The 8,553-nt window shown below is 38.1% G+C and overlaps 1 long non-coding RNA gene across 1 annotated transcript; it reads left to right on the top strand.

Moving 5' to 3' along the window:
- Positions 1-2,999: 2,999 nt before the first annotated feature.
- Positions 3,000-5,016, top strand: LOC139785608 (uncharacterized). Its single transcript, XR_011722007.1, has 2 exons — positions 3,000-3,737; positions 3,853-5,016. It is a non-coding gene; the product is annotated as an uncharacterized lncRNA (long non-coding RNA).
- Positions 5,017-8,553: the final 3,537 nt, after the last annotated feature.

Below are 8,553 nucleotides of genomic sequence, written 5' to 3' on the forward strand. Positions count from 1 at the left end.
CGGCCGCGGCGCGGAGATGCGAATCGCGAACGGCGCGAGGGCGCGGGACGTCTGCGAGGGAGCCGCGGTCGCGGATGGCGCGGTAGCGCGAGTCGCGGGCGGCCGCGGCGCGGGGACGCAAGTCGCGTGCGGCGCAGGGGGGAGTGTCGTGTACGCGAGTGAAAGTGCCGCGGACGCGAGTGACAGGCTTGGTTACAAGCTCAAGCCTGATACGTACGACGGGACGGTTTCGTTACACGAATATTTCTCGCAATTGAATTTAATCGCGCGTGCGAATCACTGGGATGATGCTACGAAAACAATCGCGTTGGCGTCGAGTCTGAGAGGGAAAGCGCGCTCGGTTTTAGAGACGGTACAAGACGTCGAGCGGTTAGATTTCGCGGAACTTAAAGCAAAGCTTGAGTTGCGTTTCGGAGAGGGACGCCAATCCCAAAATTGTTACGTCGCGTTTACAAATCGTAAACAAAAATTCGGAGAGGAATTGGCCGCACTCGGCTCCGAAATCGATAAACTTTCGCGCCTGGCGTACCCCGAGTGCCCATATGAGCTTCGTGACAAAATCGCTTGCGCGCAATTCATCACGGCCGTTTCCGATAATTTCATTCGGCGAGCGCTTCAGATGGAGGGAATAACCTCCCTGAATCTGGCCGTTGAAAGGGCTAAAGCGCTCAAAATTATCCAGGGGGATAATTCGGAGAGATATAGGGAGAATTTAAATAAAAATTTCGTGAAAAAGGGAGATAGAAATTTGGTAAAGAATGAGGAACGTGACGACGGAGGGAAGGCTGAGGGAAAGGATAAGGAGGGAAAGGGCCCGAAAGGGAATTGGCGAGGCAGCAAATTTGGCGCCGGCCGGGGGGAGTGTTGGACGTGCGGTAAAACTGGGCATTTCCGGTCAGAATGCCCTAATGAGGGAAACGCGATTTAGTTGAGCTTGGCGGGGTGGGCTCAACTTTTGTGAAAAATTCCCCGAAAGTCGGTATTGTTCGTTTTGAACATTTAGAAATTAAGAATAAGAAAGATTTTTATTATAAAGGTTTATTAAACGAAAAATGTTGTTCTTTCAAGATAGATACGGGCTCCGATGTCTCGATTGTTAATGAAATTTTTATTGGAAAAGAAGTAGAGAGAATTAAAATAGGAAATTGTAATTTAAGATACCCGACTGGAGAAAGAGTTTCTGTAGAATCTAAAGTCTTAATGAAAGTTCAAATTGGTAGATTTTCCGTAGAGGTCTTTATGTTTGTTGCAGAAATCAGTGATCAATGTTTATTAGGAAAGGATTTTCTTGAGAAAGTGAATTTGGAAAATATTTTTGAACCTTTCTTTAATCCCGAATTGAATGAGAAAAAAATTTTTGATTGTTCTCGTGTTGAAACTTCTGTCGAGGGAGACTCTTCTATCTTAAAAGAACTTTTCGAAAATAATTCTGAGAGTCTAAATGAGGCTCAGAAGGAAATGTTTGCCGATTTCCTGAAAGATTTCCGGGATGTGTTTTCCGAAACTATTGTTGCAGGAAATTGCGATATTATTGAACATGTGATAAATGTGAGAGATTCTTCCCCTATTAAACAGGTTCCTCGTCGTATTCCTGTCCACATGAGGAAGGAAGTAAATAAAATAATTGAGGATATGTGGAAAGAAGGGGTAATTGAGGAGTCACAAAGCCCCTGGATTTCGCCTGTAGTTTTGGTTAGAAAAAAAGACGGTACAATTAGATTCTGTGTGGATTATCGGAAGCTGAATTATTTAACTAAGAAAGATTCTCATCCTATACCCAGAATCGATGACATATTCGACCAGTTATCAGGTAACGTTTGGTTCTGTACTTTAGATCTTAAGAGCGGATATTGGCAAATAAAGATTCGTTCCGAGGATAAAGAGAAAACTGCGTTTTCTATTGGAAATGGCTTGTGGCAATTTGTCGTCATGCCCTTTGGCCTCTGCAATGCCCCTGCTACATTTCAACGTTTGATGGAGAAAGTTTTAAGAGATTTATTGTCAAAAATTTGCTTGGTTTATCTCGACGATGTAATAATTTTTGGAAAAAGTTTTTCTGAAATGATGGAAAATTTAAAGACGGTACTATTACGATTAAGAAAAGTGAATTTGAAAGTTAATCCAAAGAAATGTACTTTTTTTAGAAAGAGTGTTAAATATTTGGGGCATGTAGTTTCGGCGGAGGGCATAGCCACGGATCCCGGAAAAATATCCGCGGTAACTGATTGGTCGGTTCCGCATACCAAGACACAACTACGAAGTTTCTTAGGATTTTGCTCATACTATCGCAAATTTGTTAAAGGATTTTCTTCTTTAGCAAAACCCCTGTACTCTCTTACGGGGAATCAGTCTAAATTCATTTGGGGGGAGGAATGTCAAAAAACGTTTGAAGAATTAAAACGGGTTTTATCTTCCCCTCCGGTACTTTCTTTTCCTAAAGGGGAGGGAGGATTTGTTTTGGATACCGATGCTTCGAATATCGGTATTGGCGCGGTGTTATCGCAGAAACAGGAGGGAGAAGAGAGAGTCATAGCTTTTTTTAGTCGGGTTCTCAATAAAGCTGAGAGAAACTATTGCGTTACTCGGCGAGAACTCTTAGCAGCAGTAGACTCAATAAAATTTTTCCGCCACTATCTTTTAGGACGGAAATTTTTAATTCGTACAGATCACGTTTCTTTGAAGTGGCTTATGTCCTTCAGAGATTTAGAGGGACAGCTGGCACGCTGGCTGGAAAGACTCCAAGAGTATGAATTTGAGATTGTGCATCGGAAGGGGCTATCACATAAAAATGCTGATGGATTGTCCAGACGACAATGTGAGAAGTCCGATTGTAATTATTGTGCCAAAATTGAGAAGAAGTCAACGGAGGAATTGGATAAAACGATTGCTCGATTAATTTTACAGGGAGAGAATTTGGAAACTTGGCGTAAGGAACAAGGGGAGGACGAGGGAATAGCTTTTATCCTTCGGGGTAAGCAAGCTGGAATCCGTCCTCCGCGTTATGAGATCCCTGATAGGAATGTTTCTGCTCAAATTTATTGGTCGCATTGGGATGCGCTAATTCTAACAGAAGGAATTCTTTATAAAAGGTGGGAGGCTCCAAGTCTGAAAACAAGCTTTCTTCAGCTTGTTGCTCCTCGAAGTCGGGTCAAAGAAATTCTCGAAGAAGCCCACGATTCTTCTTCAGGTGGGCATTTTGGAATTAATAAAACCTTGGAAAAAGTTCGGAAGCGCTTTTATTGGGCAACTTGTAAGCAGGATGTTGAAGATTGGTGCAGGTCATGTGAAGTCTGCGTCTCTAAAAGAGGTCCCTCTGGGAAAGGGAAATCCCCTTTACAAATCTACAATGTTGGGGCACCATTTGCGAGAATTCAAATGGATGTTCTTGGCCCCCTCCCTACAACCAATTTCGGAAACAGATATCTCCTTGTCATTGTAGATTGTTTCACCAAATGGGTGGAAGCATTTCCTCTGAAAAATATAAGAGCTAAAACTGTGGCGGAGATCTTCGTAAATCAATTTGTCTCTAGGTATGGAGTTCCCTTGGAAGTGCATACCGATCAAGGAAAGAACTTTGAGTCGAAGTTGTTCGCAGAGTTAATGGATCTTCTTGGGATTAAAAAAACGAGAACTACTGCCTTACATCCTCAATCGGATGGACAAGTAGAGCGACAACACCAGACTATTACTAACTATCTGGCAAAGTTTGTTTCTGATAGTCAAAAGGATTGGGATCGGTGGGTTCCCATGTTTTTGTTAGCTTATAGGTCTTCAAAACATGAGACAACTGGCTTTACTCCTGCGGAATTATGTTTTGCTCGAGATTTGAAGTTACCCTTAGATTTGTTACAGGGAGGTCCTCCAAGGCTTTATGAGGAGGAGGCGCAGTCAATGGGAAGCTTCGTTAGAAATTTGAAGTCAAAATTTGAAGAAATCCATTCTATAGTGAGAGAGCGTATGGATGTTAAATCTTCCCGGGTGAAGGCCTGGTTTGATCGTGGAGCTAGGCGAATTCTTTTTGAAGAAGGGCAGAAAGTTTGGTTCTACAATCCTCGCAGAACTAAGGGAAAAGCCCCAAAATTGCAAAGCAACTGGGAGGGGCCCTTTTGCATAGTGAAGAAATTGAGTGACGTGGTATATTGCATCCAAAGGTCTCCCAAACATAAAAGAAAGGTTGTCCATTCGGACAGGCTAGCTTTATATTCTGAAAGGAAGTTAGTAGGGGGAAGGTTAGACTAGAACGGAGCCCGGTTTTGCAGTAAATTTTGTTTGGACAGATTATAAATAAAAGTGTTTATTTAAAAAAGTTTTGTGATTGATTCTTTTTAATCTTTAAAGTGTTATGTTGTTCTGTGTTTCTGTGTGTTGTATGACTTTTTGTTTTAGAGGAAATTGACGGCACGTGTAGGAATCTCCATGTGAGGCAGTTCAACAGCCGAAACTCCCAATCCGAAGTGGACCGCCTGCCCACGGTTTTTGACCCGTGGTTTTCCCGTGGGCCATAGGGCGAATGCCGGGCGGGGACCTGGGGAGCCCTACGGGGTGCAGGGTCCACGGGAAGTTTCCCCCCCCTTGTCCGAAGATTTTGCGGGAGAGCGGCGGTCGAGGAAGAGGACGACATTTCGGAGTACCGGAGGACTCGAGGGCGAGACAGTGCGGACGGCCCTCCTGAAGACGACTTGGGAGAGTCTGGCCAGCTCTTCCCAGAGGTCGATTCTGAGGAGAAGGACGTGGCGGCAAGAAGCTGTACTCGTCTGGGCGCTGCTCCCCTTTGATTGTCGGGACGACAATCTAGGAAGAGGGGGGGCAGTGTTGCGCCCGTGCCGAGACGCCCGGTAGAGGCCCGAAAGGCAGTCGCGAAGCGCTGCGTGACGTCGAGCCTTGACGACGAGCTGTTGCGTTTGTTTGTTTATTTATGCCGTCTGTCAGATTCTTCGCTGGGCCTTCGTGTCGAACAGACGTGTTCACGAGCCCTTCGTTGTATTCGCTAATACCCATTAAACGAGTTCCTTTCTATTTGAGAGAGTCTTTATTCCCGGCAACGGGATCGCGCGCCGCGTTCGCGAGTGAGAGTGTGTGAGTGCAGCGAACGCGCGGACGAGCGCAACAATATAATACAGTTTTAAATCAAGAAATGTCATCAAATACATATAATGGCACACATATAATGGATGTAGAGAGAGCATCATTACCATCATGTCATAATTCACATACACGCAATGCAATCACTGATTCAAGAAATGATGGTACTATACCATCCGCAATGAATTCTGAAGCATCTAACACTTTTGAACCATCTAATACTGTTGAACCACCAAACACTTCTGAACCATCAAACAGTTCTGAACTATCAAATACACAGAATTTGTCAACACTTTTTTCATGGACAGGTTAGTGAAAAATATATATTTTGTCTCTCTCATATATATCCTATTTATACTATGTATAAATTATATAAAGATGATATTATACTGTTGTTTATTTGATGCAGTCACAAAAAGAGATATCGAGGTAGTAGAACGGTTAGTAACTATGATGAAGATAGCTTATACAGAACAAAACAAAATGGATATAGAAACTAAAAAAACATTTTTGGTAATGTATATCAAAACCATAATTTAAATTCATATGTCATCATACATACTGTTATTGTTAAATTTTTTAGATATCAAGTGATTATTTCAAAGGTGCTGATAATAAGGTACAAACTTATAGTTTCTTTATAAGTTTAAGTAAAGTTATTTAAGTAAAGTTATTAAAAAACTTTTTTTTATAATTGAAAAAAAATTTTTAATTATATTTTATCAAGTTCTCTGTATAAAGTAGGATATTTTGTATGACTTTGCAGGAAGAAATATCAACAAATTGTGGATTTTATTTATCTAAATCAAAGAAAGCATATATTAAGATGAAATATGAAATAGATGGTAATTGGAAAGTATTGGTCCGGGAAACTTTTCTTGAAGTTTATAGTTCCAACATTGCCAATTATTCAGCTACAGGCAAGAGAGGTAACCGTCCGCCTATCGCCCGGCAACTATTTAATGGACTATTTGGTAAATATCATTATTTAAAATTAATATTTTTTAAAATTAATATTGACTATATCGACTGTAATACGTAAGTGCATATTTTTGTTTTTTGTGCTAGAATGGGTTAATAACTGCAGTTCACCGAAAATAGTTGAGAAAAAAGCTTATATTAACTTTATTAATAAAATGGCATTTAATAAAAGAAAATATCAGAAGTTGCAAAAAAAGCAACAATATTCCGATGCTACTGGTGATTCCGAAGAGGAAGGTGAAATCAATTTCAACTATGAAAATGAAGAAGAAGATGTTGAAATTGGTAAGAGTTATTATTCTGTTTACATGAATAGTTATTTTATAACATTGTTTTATAAAATGCTTTCTTTTCCAGATGATTAGCCTATCTGTATTAATCAATAAGTATCAATAAGGGATAACGCTAGCGTGGATGGTTAGATAATTAAAAGGTCCTAGGTTCGATTCCTCGTTTAAGTGTTTCCCATTAAGTTGACGATTAAGAGGAAATATATCCTCGCTTAAAAGGAAGGTTTCCTTGATTAAAAAGAAGTTTAAAGATTAAAGATCCGCAAAGATTAATAATCCGTTTGATAGAAAAGAATAAGAGTAATATGAATATTCTTTGAAACTGTTATTCTCTATTCAATATTTTTTCCTTTCCATTAATTTAAAAAATTATTTTGAATAATAAAAATATATTTTTCTTTATTATGAATTATATATAATGCTTTGATGCAAGTATAAATTTTTGTTTAACGGTTTATAATCGCATTTTAAGATTTATATAAAAAATAAAGATATTTTTTAAATAAAAATGTTTTTTTTGTGCAGAAGGCACCTAAATTTCCCTTACCTCAGGAATAACCCCCAAAAAAATTAATAAGAATCTCGTCAAAGATATTTTGCATACACGCCACATTATTTTCTTACTCACAATTCTGTGAGTTGTATGCTACAATTAAAAAATATTGTATAATTTCATATAATATTGTGTATCAATCAATATTATAAAATTTATTTTACAATATTTATTCTTATTAACAGATTTTTACTGTTTATAAGAAAAAGTATTATTACATAAATTTTATAATATTATTAACTGATATATATAATTAATATTATATAATAATTTAAATATTACAAATTATTAATCGTTTTAATGAGAAATCCACACGGAAAAAAATTATTCTTTACCGCAGCTAATCATAGTTTGCTGCAACTGTGTTTGCTGCTGTAACTAACACGATCATTTCATTTAGCAACATACAATTAGCTATCTCAGCTAATTGATATGTTTCTATCACAGGAGAACCTCACAAACTCGAAAACTCTAATTTTAATGAAACTTTCTACACATGTAAGGGGGGGAGGGGAGTAAAAAAATAAATTTAGAAATTATTTGTTGCTGCCCAAAAACGGTTCTAAAGGGTGAAACCACCCTTCATATGTAGAGCGACTTTTTACTTTTCTCGATATATCTCGAGAAATATTTGAGATATCAAAAAATGTTTCAAATAAAAGTTTTATGGTAAAAATATCTCTAATTAATCACATTAATGAGATTTTAAAAAAAAATTTTTTTCTAATTTTTAATAAAAATTTTGTTTAAAAAATTATTTTTTAAAAATATTATTAATGTTATTGAATAGAGGAGATTTTACCATAAAACTTTCATATAAAACATTTTTTGATATCTCAAATATTTTTCGAGATATATCGAGAAAAATAAAAAGCTCTACATATGAGGAGTGGTTTCACCCCTTAGAACGGTTTTAAGCAGCAACGAAAAATTTTTAAATTCATTTTTTACCCTCCTTCTTACGTGTGTGGAAAGTTTAGTTAAAATCAGAATTTTCGAGTTTGCGAGATTTCCTTGTCAGTCGACGGTAGTTTGCAACACGCCGCTAGGCGGCGCATGACGAGAAAAGTTTTCTCGCATTTAAAATACATCCAGCCGCGTATATAAGCAGACCCGTCTGCGAAGCGAAAAGCAAATTCGATTTCGATCGATTTACATGTCAAAAATAAAGATATTCTCTAAATAAGGTAATATTTTTTTCTGTGTATAAGTTTTGCAAACACTTATTGTTGTCTTTGCAAAACTATATCTTTTATAGCTAAATAATGCGCGCGCCACAACTAATTATTGCAACATATGTTACTCGAGTCGAAATTTTAGACCTATTTTTGACCTGAATTTTCTAACATCTGTAGATAAATCTGTAAAACTTCATTTGTGCCACTAATTAGTAATAAAATCACTTTTTATATATTTAAAAAATTATTTTAAAGTAAAAATAAAAAACTAATGTATAAATTGCGACGCTAAATTTTACTATCGCGAGGCTGTTATACGCGACGGCACCGCGCCACAAATACACTGAGCGGTTGGCAGAGCAAAATACGAACACTAAATATGTTGGGCGCCAGGTGTGGAGGAGGCCACACCACCTTGTACTCTAAATACGCGAACCTCGCCTCTAACTTTACTCTAGATACTCCGGAT

Source organism: Temnothorax nylanderi, unplaced genomic scaffold, assembly GCF_030848795.1.
Source record: "Temnothorax nylanderi isolate EJ_2023f unplaced genomic scaffold, tnyl_v1.0 TNYL_tig0842_pilon, whole genome shotgun sequence".
Classification (NCBI taxonomy): domain Eukaryota; kingdom Metazoa; phylum Arthropoda; class Insecta; order Hymenoptera; family Formicidae; genus Temnothorax; species Temnothorax nylanderi.